General features: G+C 39.8%; 1 long non-coding RNA gene across 1 annotated transcript in view; it reads left to right on the top strand.

Moving 5' to 3' along the window:
• LOC107084298 overlaps positions 1-15,220 on the top strand; it is a 153,906-nt gene extending 138,686 nt beyond the window's left edge. Inside the window, exon 3 of the long non-coding RNA XR_001481216.1 lies at positions 15,162-15,220. This is a non-coding gene — a long non-coding RNA (uncharacterized LOC107084298). The remainder of the gene's footprint in view (positions 1-15,161) is intronic.
• Positions 15,221-15,514: the final 294 nt, after the last annotated feature.

Genomic DNA, 15,514 nt, shown 5'->3' with positions numbered 1-15,514 from the left:
TCTAACAAAAATCCAATCTTTTAAAAATACATGTGGGGTGTAGGAAAACAATGTGAGCCAATCAATCTTTTCTATTGTATTAGTAAAAATGTAAACTACTTTCATCCCTGCCCATGGTCATGAAATTTTGAAAAGAATGAGATCTTGGATACAAGCGGCCAAAATTAGCTTTCTTATTAGGGTGGCTGTGCCCCCCCTTTGAGATAGGATGAGGAGCTCGGCCATCTGGGAGACGCTGGGAACAGAGCCACTGAAGCCTGAGGTGGCTTGAACGTCTGTTTCTGATGCTGCCTAGAGGCAGGCAATGAGGCACAGGGGATGGCCCAGGAAATGCTGGAGAGAATATTACACCATTTACACTACCCTCTGAAAACCGATCGGCACAGAGCTTGGATCAGTTAACCGTGCCGAGCTTGGTTCCTTACGACCATTTACACACCACGCTAGCACGGTTCCTCGCCTCCTAGTGACGATCTATTGTACTTACTGCTCTCTAGAGGGAAACAAGCAAACCAACATTCAGAAAGTTATGTTTTGTTATCATTGTAATATTTCGTTGTTTGTGAAGTCAGCCGAAATATGCAGCCTTTGATGAATTTACATGACAGACTCGGCTTTTGTGAAAATGGATACAATAAACAATAGTCTCATCAGGGCTTATAGATGCAGGAAACCACAACAGAAATTGAGGGTCATTACACTGCTAAGCAGAATCATCAGTGGACATTGTGTGGCATGGTAGGGAAGCTATTATTTTTTTTATGAATGTATGAAATTTCATGATAACGGAGGCTGACTGTAAGGAGAAGATGCGGTCTGCTCAGGTGCTTTTTGTAATCTGAGAACCGTGCCAGAACTGAACCGTGCCGAGACCTACTGATGAACTAGTACCAGTTTAGGGTGGTTTGGTTGTGTCTGGCACGGTCTGGTTCAGTTTTGCATGCAATTTACACTCAACAGTTATCTTGGTTACCGTACACCTTTGGCTTCCCCCAGAGCCACTGGAAGAAATATCTGGCAAGAGGGAAGTCAGGATGTTTCAGCTCAGGCTGATGCCCCTGTTACCCGGTTCTGGACCAGTGAAAGACCGGGGGTTCATTTCACAAAGCAGAATTACTAAAACCTCTAAGTTTTCTAAACCTTAAATCAGGGAAACAGGTTTTTCTGTTACACAAAAGAGTTTACTCAACTTTTGCTTCAGTCGCCATAGTAGCATTATGCCCAGAGCTAACCTGGTCGGGAGCAGGTTTTGTTTAGTAAACTCGGAGTGTCTTCTGTTTCTGCTCTTCTTACAACCAATCATGCTGTTTTATTTTCTTATTTAGTCAGATTTTTGTTGTAGGTTTGTGCATTAAAAACAAAATCTTTTACTAGGGTTATTCATTCACTTCGTGTAAGATACATTAGCTTTTAAAAGTAAACATTGCATGTCCATTTGATGATATGCAAATTTTCACAGATATTTATAGGGGGAGGATTCTACAAATCAGTTGAGAGGATATAAGGTTTATTTTTCTTTGGTTGTTTAATATGAGCAACATGCCGATCATTTTGTTTTTATTTATCTTATCTTTACAGTAGATAAAAAAACTACTGAAATTATTTTCAGATTACACATAGATTAATTAAATTTGTGGAGGGAAAATGAATTACTTTAGGGTTAGGATTATGATTCACTCAGTAATAACAAACTACTGAGCCTACTGGCACAATCTGAAGCCATTCTATGGGACTAATCCTCTCATAACAACCATTTATTGGGATGATAACGTATGAAGTGGCTAGTAACATTTACCCTAGAGTGAACCTAGAGTAGGTTTTGTTCAATACACTCTTAGTGTCTTCTGTCTCCACTATCGTTATAGGCAATCATGTTGTTTAATTTCCTAATTTAGCTTGATTATTCTCGAAGTTTTATGAACACAATAAAAAAAACATTCACTAAGTCTGTTAGGGATATTAGGTTTTAAAAACAAACATTATGTCGTATGTGAAAGATCCTATTAAAGAATGATCTGCATTAATTCACAGAGAATTAAATATTTATAAGAGAAGATTGTTAGACAACTCACTTGAGAGGATTTGAGATTTATTTGTGTTTGTTTTGTTTAATATGAGCGATATGCAGAATATTTATCTTTTAGGATATTGCCCAGGAAAATCACAGATTTCTGCATGGAAATATCTAGTTCCAGTAAAATATTGTTATCCAGTGTACAAAACATAAATCAGATAAATAATCAAAATCAATAAAAAAAATATGGAGTTTAGAAAATATTTCTATCAATATATTTATGTCTATTTTTATGGGTGAAATATTGAAGTAATTGGATTCCTGTTTATCAATCAGTTTGACAGAGGCATCCACTCCTCTCTTCATGTTCAGTAGAAGCCTCTGGAAACTTTTCATCTCATAATGTATGTTTAAAACGCAAACAGGGAACTCTTCCGCAGCACAGAGGTGGTTTCTACTGGTTGTAATATTTTACTTTCCGTAAAATAAACCAAATCATGTTTGGAGTAGTGGACCTGAACCTTTCCTTTTCTCAGAATACTGTCTGTCAGTTTAGGAGTGTTGTCACCTACAGCTGTTTACTAGAGGAAGAGAGACTTAGTTACCTAAATAAAAGCTCTAATAGCAAGGAATAAAAGGAAAGCGCTGACTCTGTACCTGCAGCTACATTGTACATTGTGACTTCTATAAAATCACAATAAAGTCCAAAGCAGCTGCATCCTTATCTTAAAACAAAAAAAATCACTTCTAAGTCAGAAAAAGTCATTTGTAGTCACACATCTTAATAATGAAAGCCTTTGTGACTCATTAGAATGGACAATTAAGGACACATGCTGGGTCGTGCATGAAAATAGACCCTACCTCAGAGGTAGTGAGAATGGCCCCCAGAAAACTAAACTAGCTTAAACTAATTAACATATCCTCTAATTAAAACACATTTTAAAATATAAGGTTTAGCAAGACAAAGTTTGGTTCTGGATTTGGATTCTTCAGATCAAGCAACCATGTTTGCAAGAACGTGGGGGATTCTCTGATCATACATGTGTAAACTTTCACATCTCTGTCCCTGTTATTTCACTGAGCTCTGTTACATCAGGCTGATTCGGTGGATTCAACCATCAACGTGTTCCCAAAGGGGACCAAGTCCCAGGTGTTTCTGACTACCCAGTACCCTCTCACTCTTACTGTATTTGCGTACGCAGATGTTTAAGCTTACACCTTGTGTACATACTTAGTAAAAATCCCCCCAGGCCTCATTTTGAGCCATGCCGTTAAACATTCATTCAAAACTGTTTTTAATCTGCCTTTTTTTGTTAACATGTGCCTTTTATTATTTGCATACAGTTCACTAAAGTAAGGCAGCATATGCATGTGTGTGTGCAGCACTGTATATGTGTGTTTGTATGAGCGAGAGGCTAATGGAGCTTATGAATGAGCCACAGCTGCCCCACTGGTCAGTTCTGGACAGCTGATGAATGAAGTGGAAATGAATAAAACAAACTGCTGGGTGATGCAGCAACATTTATGAGTCTGGCCTCCACATCTCCTCGACTATATTTTCATCTCACATCTGGCTTTATGGAGATGCACGCCCTGTTGATGCAAGAGACAAATATTTAAGGCATTGTAAGGTCATTAAGTTTGTTCATGCTCTCATCAGGAACTCATGAGAACATGAGATGATGCTGTATTTTGTAACTGTAATAAAACAGAAACAGGACTGACAGGAAACAGATATGTAAACAATAGAGTTAGTTTTGTCTGCACACCAATGGTGAAAGACGGAGATGGCTGGGAAGGCTTTTTAAAGAGAGATGGAAAAGAAAGGCAGGAGTGAGAAACAAAAGGGGTATCATTCAAAGCTTAGACTCTTCTTTCTCCTCTTTTGCAAACAGATCCTAATTCAACATGTGCAGATTTCCATATGTCATTAAATGTTTGAAAGTGGTTGCTGTAACAGTGATTAGTCAGCAGAAATGTGCACTTTTGTTCAATGTTGCAAAAGGGGTACCTGGATGCCACCTTCTACTACAGGAAACACACACTACATTGCTGTAAGTTAGTCTTTAACTATCTGACTAACAACCAGAAACATTTATCTCATCTTTATTATTATTATGAAGAACACGTTAACAGAAATAACAGAATATTTTTATCGATAGAAACATAGAACAGCATGCTGTGTATTTGAAATCTCAATTTGTAGGCATTTTTCACATAGTTTTAGGTAGACGTAGACAACTTTTATTGTCATTTTGTATACACAGAGTGTACACAAAACGAAATTTTATTTTGTACAAAGTTAAGAACATCCATTCCATAAAGTGCAGCAGTGATCAAATGTAAACAGTGGGAGAAAAGACATGGTGCAAAAACATATTGGAAGTTCAGAGCATTAAGATAAATATGCAGTGTTTTTGGTTAGTTGTTATTATTGTTATCAAAGTTTATGACTTGATTTAGAGCTTTTTCAACAGTTCAGCAGTCTGATGGCAGCAGGGAGAACAGTCCATGGTGGGGGATTGAGGGGTCATTGATAATGATACGGGCTCTTAGATGAAATTTCTTTAATGGACGGCAGAGGAGCCCCATTGATCCTCTCTGCTTTTCCAACCACTCTTCTCACTTTCTTCCAGTCTGAGGTGCTGCAGCCTCCGTACCACACATTGAGACAGCTTGTCATAACTCTCTCTCGTGCTTCTGAACTCTCTGGTGCTTCTGTAGAAGGTCGTGAGGATGGGTAGGGTCACATGGGCTCTCCTCATCTTCCCCAGGAAGTACACGCGATTTTGTGTCCTTTTCACCAGTGAGGAGGTGTTTACAGTCCAGGTGAGGTTATCTGTGATGTGCACCCCTGGGAATTTGGTGCTGCTAACCAGTTTACAGCTGAGCTGTTGATGAGCAGTGGAGCGTGATTAGGCCGGTTCTTCCTGAAGTCGACGATGATCTCCTTCATCTTCTCCATGTTCAGGATCAGGCTGTTATCTTTACACCGGCCGACCAGCTGCTCCACCTCCTCTCTGTACTCCTTGTCGTTGTCGTCTCTGATGAGGCCCACCACCGTGGTGTCATCGGCAAACTTCACCATGTGGTCAGTGGTGAACCTGAGGACACCACCGACCATCACAATGAAAATCAGGGGGCTCAGGACGCAGCCCAGAGGGTAGCCTGTGCTTAGGTTGATGGCATCAGAGATGTTCTGTCCCGTATCGGACTGACTGAGGTCTGTTTGTGAGAAAGTCTAGCAGCCAGTTGCAGAGGGGTGTATTCCCAGCTGCTCCAGTTTGCCTATCAGATGTTGTGGGATGGTGGTGTTGAAAGCTGAACTTAAGGCCAGGAACAGCCTCCGCACATGTGTGTTCTTCCCCTCCAGGTGTGCTTGGAGTATGTGATCACCTGTATGCCTTTCCACATCCTCCTGGTGTTGCTGGCATTGTTGAAGTGATCCTGGATCTTCTGGCTGTGTTTCTGCTTCGCAGTTCTGATGGCACGGTTCAAGTTGGCACGCACTGTCCTCAGTACCTCTGTAACCCGACTGGAAAGCTGAATTCCGTACTTTTAGCAATTTCCGAACATCCCCATTCGTCCAGTTGTTGGTTGGCCCGGGTGGTGATGTTCTTTGTGATACTGATACCCTCAATGCATTAGTTGATATAGTCTGACACAGTCACAGCATACACATCTATATTTATATTGTTGCCATAGGTTGATGCAGCTTTGAACATGTTCCAATCAGAGCATTCAAAACAGTCCTGGAGTTTCTCCATGGTCCCCTCAGTCCACACTCTGACCTCTCTCACTGTTGTTTTTGCCCTGATTAGCTAGGGCCTATATGGAGAAATAAGCATGACAGATAGGTGGTCTTGGGGCCTGGGTCCTGTTCTGAATGCATATTTAATTTTAGAGTAGGCTAAATCCAGAGTGATTTGTTTCAGAGTTGCAAAGTCCAAATGTTGGTAAAAATGAGGGAGACAGTCTTCAAGTTAGTCTGGTTAAATTCCCCAGCAAAGATGAAAACGTCCTTTGTGTGCAAATTGGAGCTCAGAGTTAGCCTGTTTTAGAATCTTCATGGCTTCTTTTGTATTAGCACTGAGGGGGGACATATACAGCAGCGATGCTGACCACAGTGAGCTCTCTGAGCAGATAGAATGGTCTGCAGTTAAGAGTCAGAGACTCAATGTCTGGAGAGCAGAAGCTGGGACCAATCTAGCATTTTTACACCAGTTGTTGTGTATATACACACAGAGCCCCCCGTCTATAGTCTAACCACTAAGTTTTCTGTTTCTATTAAGATAGTACGGAGTGTGCCCCTCCAGGCTAACAGCATTGTCTGGTATCGATGAACGAAGCCATGGCTCTGACAGGATGATGGCACAGCAGTTACTAATCTCCTTTTTTAAAGAGAGTTAGTGTCGGAGATTATTAATTTTGTTATTCAGTGAGCAGACGTAGTATAGCAGGATTGATGGGTTAGGAACGATATTTGCTCTGTATGTAGTTTTTAAGATGTTAAAAAAAAACACTTTATCTGATAGCACAAAGTAAAACAGGGGCATCTTCTCCACCTCAGGAAACACTGAAACCCCCTAAGGGCACCTTCTCTTCCCCCTCCACTCCTTACACACATGACTGCATCTCAGCTTGACCCATCTGTGAAACTCTGATCCACCTGGATCTAAACTCGCCTAGGACTTCTGGAGAGCACCCGCCACACCAAGACTGAGCTTCATGTGGTAACTCAGAAAGTAGAACTTCCAAAGCAGCTGCTAGCCATCTTCTACACCACCATCATTCATTCTGTCCTGTGTTTATCCCTCTTTGAGATGAATCACTGAAAGAACAGGATAGGGCCAAACTGGTAGAAACAATCAGGTCGTCATAGAAGATGATCAGGGCTGACCTTCCTTTCACCTATGACCTGTACAGGTGTGGTCTATAATGGTTCTCCGTCTCGGTCCTCAAGGGCCGCTGCTCAGCATGCTGCTTTATAGGTCTTTCAGTAGCAGCACACCTGCTTCAAATGATTGCATGAGCTGTTCAGCAGCCGCAAAGGCTACGTTCACACTGCAGGCCTTGATGCTCAATTCCAATTTTTTTGTGAAATCCACTTTTTTGGCGTTGCTGTTCCCATTTCCAAATATAAGCAACTTGTATGTGATCTCCTGTGTGAGCTGCATACAACAAAAGTGTCCCGCATGCGCAGTAGAGGACGCAATGACGTCACAAGCAAGTGTGCTCTGTGCTTAGGGAATTAAACATGGATGGTAGTGCGGGAGAACATCTAACGATCTTTCCCAACATTAAAAACTCAATCTTTCCAAGATGGTTAAACAGAAATACTACTCTGCTCGTTATCGTCCACCATTGTTGTTCTTTTTCTTGCCACTTCTGCGTAGCAAGAAGCAGAAGAGTGACCACTGTCAGGTATTAATGAAATTCAAGTCGGATGGATGCAACCTGGCTGTTCAGACACAGGTCGCATTTGAAAAGTTCAGATTTGTATCTGATTCAGGACCACATAGCCAAGCGGCCTGGGTCACATTGGAAAAAGTTGGATCAGTGATGTTCAGAGTGTCATTAAAAGATCAGATCAAGGTCGCATATGGGCAAAAAAAAATCGAATTTGGGTCACTTCAGGCTGCGGTGTGGACGTAGCCAAAGTGCTGCAGAAGCCTGTTAATCATCCCTTTATATTAGTCAGGTGTGTTGCACCAAGGAGATATCTAAAACTTATAGGACAGTTGTGCTTAAGGACCAGAATGAAGAACCAGTGGTCTAGGGTCAAAGAAGATCATTTGTAGTCTCTGCAGACTCCACACTTCACATTACCTCCGGGATGAAGCCACAGAGTACCAATGGCAAAAGCCAACTGACACAGAGACAGTTCCTTCTTCTAGACTGTGTCTCTGCTGAACTCAACATCTGACAGTCAGAGTAGATATGCACTCTGCTGTAGCACTACGACATGCCTTCCTCTTCAATTTACTGACTTAAAATGGGCAACACAATATTTACTATTAATATTAATATTGTCTTACCCTTTTTGTTTTGTTTGTTGATTGTGACATTAATTATATAAAACTAAGTCAAAGTCATTTGGTGGTTATTGTCAAGCTAAGTCAAATGGGAGAACCTATGAGGGCATTGTTTTCAAATCTTGCCCCAGATTCTCAGTTAGATCCAGGTCAGGACTTTAACTAGGCCATTCTAACTATGAATCTGCTGTGGTTTTAAGCTTTCATGGCTGAATGTCCAGGATGGTTGTTCTGCTGGAAGTTGAACCTCCAGCCCAGTCACAGGTCTCTGCAGCCTCTTAACAGGTTTTCCTTTAGGATCATCCTGGAATTTTTTTCATTTTATAATCTTCTTTGTAAACCTCTCAGAGTCACACTTAGCATTGGAGAACAGTCCAGTAGTGTTTTGAGTGCAGTGGTTTAAGAAATTGAGAACCTTTCAGATGTCCTAAAGCAAAGACGACCCCTTTTACTCACTTAATTCTCAAAATAACCAAGATATGATATAATCTATCCAAGTCTTAAGGTAACTCTGAGGTGTGCCTGTCCCTTTCCAGTGACTGTTACATCTGCAGAGTGACGTTCAACTACCTTGAATCTTTTATGACTCAGAGAGATTTTATTTGTCATTTTGTTTACACAACTGTAAAACAAAACGATATTTCGTTTGGAACAGCTCTCTGGACAATTTCATCTTTTTTAAAAGTGCAGCCTTGAAAAATAGTTAAAAAATAAAAATAAATATATATTAGAAGTAGAAAGAAGTAGTGATCGGTAGTGATCAATAATAACAAAGTTGGCTATAGGCTCTCTTGCAGTGATGACATCAGTGACTTTGCAAATGGAAAAGCTAGGAAGCACAGTTTTTAAGAAGTGAGTAAAGTGTTGAAGAAGAACAGTGTAACACAGTCAAAAATATAGGAAGGGGTAGTTAAGGTATTCAAATAGAGCTTTGACATATATTTACAGACATTTCTGTAAATTTAATTATTCAGCTTGAAATTTTATTTTATTTCTACCTGCTCTCAGGTTACTTTTTTTATTTCCATCATTTAAGAAAATTTTTTATATTTTATTCTTTATTTTGTTTAGCTGTGTTTTTGTACAATTTATTTTTATCTGTTAAACCAATTTTATTTGTTTGTTTTTGCGCTACAGATTTTTTTTTTTTTTTTTTGCACATTGTTGTTGCATTTGGAAATAAAAAGAATAAAACTCATTACACGTTTACTTTAGTTAAATTGCATCCTAGCATATTTTATTACTCAGATTATGTATACAAATAGGAGAGTGTAAATAGCACTACTAGAGCATTAATACATTTACAATGGGTTTGTGTATTAACTGATCATTGCACTGAATAATCTGATCATTCCACTGCTGATTGCCACAATAAATTGGTAGAAATAGAAGGCCCCAAAATCAGTGCCCCATTAATATTTGGGTCCGCCCTGCTCATCCATGTCTCTCAAACATGTCAACCATTTCTGTAGGCATTGGATTATGCCTCACTAAAGTAAATTATTCAAGTTCTAGAGAAACCAACTGATCTATATTTGGATTCATCGCTCTTTATAAGGACTCATATTTGTGTTTACATCGGAAAAGTGTCTGTGTATGTGTGTGTGTTGGTGTATTGTGAGGACCCACTCCGAGAACAGTTTTGCTTCGGGGTTAAGCTTTATGTTTAGTGTGTGAATGGAGTTTAGCTCAGGGTTAGGGCCATGCCATAGAAAAGAATGGAAGGCAATCTAAATTTCTGATTAAAATAGTAGAACCTACTCTCTATATGTGTGAATGTGTGTGAAACACTTCCACTTGCAGCTCCTCTTTGGGGGAGGTCCACTGGTCCTGGCAAACAGTGTCTGGTCTTATCTCTTGTGTTTTATGTTTTAGCAGCCGGGGGCACAAGCAGCCCTTTGTGACCAAGAGGTTGCTGGTCTCCCTCCAGACCAACCCATGCAGCTGTTCACCACTGTTGTTCATATCTATGTGTATGCAGGCTTGTCTGAGGGGACAAATTGATGTATGTGTGTCTATGGGGCATGTATGTATGACTATTTGACTGTGAAGGCAAATATGAAGGCTTTGTATCTAGAAGATGCATATGTACATGTGTGATGACGCTCATATGTTCTGTAGTTCATATCCTGTGGTGTTGATTTATGACCAACTTCATAAATTCTCATTTGTTTCCCTGAGTTTGGAAACAAAGAGCCAACTATAAGCATCTTGAATAAATCATGTTTGCATAGGTTTAGCCCTCCTAATGGAGAGTAAAGCTTCAGCTCATATTTATGCTTTTTGCACGTTCACCAAAGACACTTTTAGAATAACGGGATGCATGCTCTTTTCAGAATTTCCCTTTCTCAAAACAGTCAAAGATTGTTGGGACTAAAGAAGAAGAAGTGGAAGAAGTTCCAGATTTTTAGCAGATGTTTGCCCCCTCTGGCAACAAGTTGTAACAACACAAAAGGAAATGCACCACCTGTGGCTCCACAGGTCTTGTTTAGATTTATACTGTCCATAAATATGGAAGTTATTTAGAATGTGGCATAATGCCATTTTGGTAAAAAGAGGGATATCACCAGGGCAGGTCTGAGCTCCCTCTTTTTTAAAAGCTAATCCAACATTTACCTTCATCTTATTCAGACTTCAGTCTGACCCTTTTTGTCACACTAGTTTTATTTTCTGACTCTATTGTGGAATCTGTGATGGGGTTTGAGGAGAACTTGTTACCATTTTTGGGGGGTTTTGGGGGATCTAATACCAAACCATCACCCCTGTTTTCTAATTATAACAGAGACTAAACAAAGTAACCAGGTAAAAGAGAGCATGCAGTGGGTCACACCATCATGCGCACCAGAATCTCTTTCCCATGAACCGCGTAATGAGGCCTGTAGAATAGAAGTTTAAAACATCCTTTTCTTGTCTCACAATATTGTGGCGTTACAGCAGCAGCAAAAGTTTATAGCAAAAGTTGTCAGACAAATGTGGAGCTTAAAAAAGTGTATAAATAAACTAAATAAGTGTTAAGAGAATAAACAAATAAAATACTGTACAGTGTTTTTACAATATAAATACTGTGCATCTGGAGAATAAATAATCCATATACAGCTGTGGACATTTTTACAGTAATGGATATGTGAAAAGAGGAGCAACACCGGAGAGACTAAGACAGAAACTGTGCAGAAATCTGCATTTTTAATGTCAACTATTGAGGTTATTTGGAACAGTTATGGTTATAGTCTAACAGGGAGGAAGGATCAGTGATAACGCTACCTTGTGCATTTAGGGAGCAGCAGTCTGTAACTGAAGGACCTTTCCAGTTCAGCAACAGCTTCATGCGTGGGGTGGAAGACATTATCTAACAAAGATGACAAATGTGGTAGGTAGAGGAAAACACATATTACAAGTTGGACAACTATAATGGCATGTATGAAATATAGCAAAAATAATTACCTTTAAACATCTGCAATGAACCTTGTGTTTTGTGAACAGACTGATTGCGCTAATGGGGGTTGAAATCAGTTGCATCAGCTGAACTCTACAGCTGCCTTTGCAGGTAGAGGTCCTGATGACATATCGTTTGTTGAATCAGAAAGCATTAGGATTTATGGCTAAAACAATACAATTCTTCAATCTAAAGCATTGGTTCATTTAACAATAGGAGCCACACTGAGTCTGTCTACTGTTTTAAAACAAGCAGTATGAAGAGATTTAGGTTTAAGCATTTATGGCCGATTTCATTGCTGCACAGTACCAATTTTACATCCTTCTCCTTCACCTGAACTCCACTAAACTGCCCAGTGGACATCTCTGTTCAGTGACACAATGCGTTGTGCCATTGACCCGCTGACGACTCCTAAAAGGAATCCTTGGCAAAGTTGCAGGACAAAGCTACATGCTGTGTTGGCTTTTGAATGCATAGAGGGCAGGAATGTTGCCCTTCAAACTTAGCCTCTGGTTATCATGAGCCACAGTGAGAGAACTGAAGAGTATCAGACATGGTTCTAGACATTAATGATGTTCTGAATCCCATCATTTATGCTCTGAGGATGTGTCAACCATCAGGCTTGGTTCATCAAGTATAAATCTGCTCTAATTTGAGCAATAAATCTCTGTAGTCATGTAATATTTTGTAAGTAAGGGGAAAAGTGGTAAAACAGAAAATGATTTCCTCTTAAACTGAGAAGAAAGTTGTTTTGAAAGCACATGTTCACCTAATGTGAGTCTTTTTTATTTACTATGTTTCCTACACTCTATTTATTTTAAGATTTACGATTCCTGAGGTTGTCACATGCGCTGTTGTACACTTATTAGGCGCAGCCAAAGGCACCCTATATGTTGACCTGTGTGCATGTGTGTTCCCCCAGCATTATGGATGGTTCTGGATCTACCCTGGGTTCTACTTTCTGTAGGACCTGCCTGGAAAACCTCAAAGGAAGGCACCTAGAAGCTGCCTGATGAGATGCCTAGGACATAATTTCTTACGATGGAGAGCAGCAGCTGTATTCTGAGCTCCCCTTAGATGATGCAGCCCCTCATCCTATTTCTAAGGGTGGCTCCAATAAGCAAAGACAACTTTAGCATATCTTTAAACCTAGGCCAGCACCCAGAACAGTCATCTACAGGGACAGCAAGTGTCAATGGAAGCTTAGTAGGTGTAGTGACTCTGCATAAAGGACAGCGAATTCTGAAGCTCTTACAAGTATGTGCAGTACAGTTGCTGAGCAAAGAAGCAATGCTCATGATTGGCTTTGTGTCATTCTGACTCTAAGGAGAGTGCAGACGTCCTGCAGTCTGAGGCTGTTTCAATGAAGATTCTTTAGCGTCTGTGGAGACAGCATCCCAGTGATTACTTTTGAGACCATACAGTAGCTTGTTAGACCAGTAAGATTCTCAGTTAGGTGCTGATATAAAGCTGATTCTTAACTGATTGCATAGAAAGTACATTTTTGGTTCTTTCACTGTAAGTTGTAATCATCAAAGTTAAAAAGGTTGAAGTCTTGATACATATCTGTTATGTAATTATTTTGTGCCTTTTTTAGTTTTTCTTCCATTGATTTGAATGATCTCCGAATTTGATATGCCATGTATTCTTAGTACTAGGAAAAAATTATGGTGCTTTATACAAGCAGTGGAAAACTTCATTCTTTGACACAATCTATTTTTGTGTGTTTGTAATCAACCAAAAAACCAGGAAATGGAATCTCTTTTTCTTGTTGAGTCATCTGCTTCTTTGCAATGATTCACTCTGTCCTCTTTAATCAACCTTAATATAAATCTTTATTGATCTTATGCTACTCTGTTGACTCTGTCTACCTTTGTGTTTTTATGCATTTATAAGTTCTGACCTCTATGTAGGAACATCTGTGCAAGCACAAAGAAACGGGGCCCTTTCTTGACAAATATACTGTTCCACAAAGAGGACAGGAGAAGAAATAGCAACCTGCCAGTCAACAGCTTTTTTCCCTAATCAGCCTCGGGTTGAAAAGATAGGTGAACCATGTTGAACAAATGTCTGGAGAGACCAAAGCATTTCTGAATGTTTCTCTCAGCCCTTCCTCCAGGGGCGATGGGAAAGGCTGTTTGCTCAGCCTTTGTACTGACTCACAAATCACAGTAAATGTCAGAATGAGGAGATTAGCAAGGTAGAATAGGTCTGGGATTCTACCTGCACCGTTGTCTTTGTTGACACCCACCTGGATGAACTGTTATCATTGTGAACCAGAGGTACATACAGGTAGATCCACAGCTGTTCTGTTTTGATCTGAGCCCTGTGAAAGTTGTTGGAAAAACTAAAGAGGGTTTCATTGTTAAAAAAGGGAGATTTCCCTTCTTCTGAGCCACACAATGTGGCCCTATCTCAAGAGAGTCCATCATTTCATGACAGAGGAGGCTAAATCTGCCCATGCACTGCCTGGGAGCAGTAACAGCCTCTGTTTTAGAGCTGCTATGAATCAACTATAGTAAATATAACACTTGTTTGGATACAGTTACAAAGCAAAGCAAATATCCTATCAGATTCAACAGAGACGACTTTCCCCTGAAGTTTTGTTTGAGAAGACGTGTGCAGGTGATGAGCTCAGGTTTCAAAGACAGGTTGGATAATGAAGGATATTTAAAAAGCCACGTCAGGCAATGCCGGATCTTAAGTCCTGGATATGTTCCTCATCATTCATCTCATCCTGTTTCCTGACTTCTAAAGAATAAGGGATCTAAGTCAAACCTTTGCTTTCACCCTCTTTGTGGTTCCAGAGTATTCAGTTGGTTTAAACAAAGAAAAGGAAAAGCAGAGAGAAAAAGTGTGTTTTGACAACTTCACATTTCATTGGCTCCTGTGGAAAGGTTTCCCTGCCTTCACTCCTTGTGTTTCCTTGTGAATCCAGCTGTGTTGAATAGATCCAAGCGAGACAGGAGCAGAGATGGCTCTCCTAACCCGTTGTGGTCTTTTAGAAAGCTTCACATTACAGCTAATAGCACCCAATTTAAGTTATTTGGATACATATTAAGGCCTTACACCAATCTGGGGGGAAAATCCTGCATAAAACAAACAGATGTGATCTTTTCTATATTTGCAGGAGAAAACTCACGAAGAGATTCCGCTATGTGATATTTATTATTGATGTGCAGTTATTCAAAGTTTTCCCCTATTGGATTAAGTGATGAGAATGCCTTACTAGAAAATCCCCTTTTCTTCCAGCTGCAGCATCTGAAAGTCACAGAAAGTTGCTTTGCAATCTGGAGAAACATATTCATCTTTTATCAAAGTTTGATAAATAAGGAGTCAACAAAATATTTTCTTTATTTATACATATGAAAAAAAATAATAAAGACTTACAAGGTTGGGATTGTTTTTCACATTTTCTAGTAAGAGTTTGTTTGAATAAAAGATTAATCTCTCAAATTATTCACACATGTATTTCTTCTATGATTGTAAGTTAAACTGTGATTTAGCGTCTCACTGAAAGGGTTGAAAATGTTGAAATGTTGCATAGCGAACCCCAGCTGTTTCTTGTCCCTTTTTTTAAATCCAAAAACAGCTCCTGCAAAATGATGGTCAAAGAACAGTGATTAATGTGATTTAAACCTGATTTCATCCTGAGCGTCTTCCTCTTTGTGTCTTCTAGGTGTTGGATCTTATTGTGCAGACATGCATAGAACTTTGAAGCAAGAGACATTTTCAAGTAAGTTGGACCACCTGCTTGCTGCTGATTTAATCCAAAAAGCATCTAAAGGTTCGACTCATGCTGTAGCTGAATGTTTGATAAGATTTGCTGGATCTTTAGAAACGTATGTGCTGAATGGCTGCGCCGCTCTGTGGTTCTGGTTGAAACAGAGAAGATGAAAGAATCTGTCTGTTTTCCTCTCAGTGGAGGCTGGAGGGTTTTGATGCCACATCGTTGTTCAGAGTAGATCATGCATCTACTGGTTCTGTTTTGATTGTAACCTGTCTCACCAACACTTTTGGCCCTTGAAAAAA

This window comes from Cyprinodon variegatus, unplaced genomic scaffold (assembly GCF_000732505.1).
Source record: "Cyprinodon variegatus isolate N-32 unplaced genomic scaffold, C_variegatus-1.0 Scaffold97, whole genome shotgun sequence".
NCBI classification, from domain to species: Eukaryota; Metazoa; Chordata; class Actinopteri; order Cyprinodontiformes; family Cyprinodontidae; genus Cyprinodon; species Cyprinodon variegatus.
Note: the sequence above shows the minus strand (reverse complement) of the source record. Positions and strands in the feature narration are given on the sequence as shown.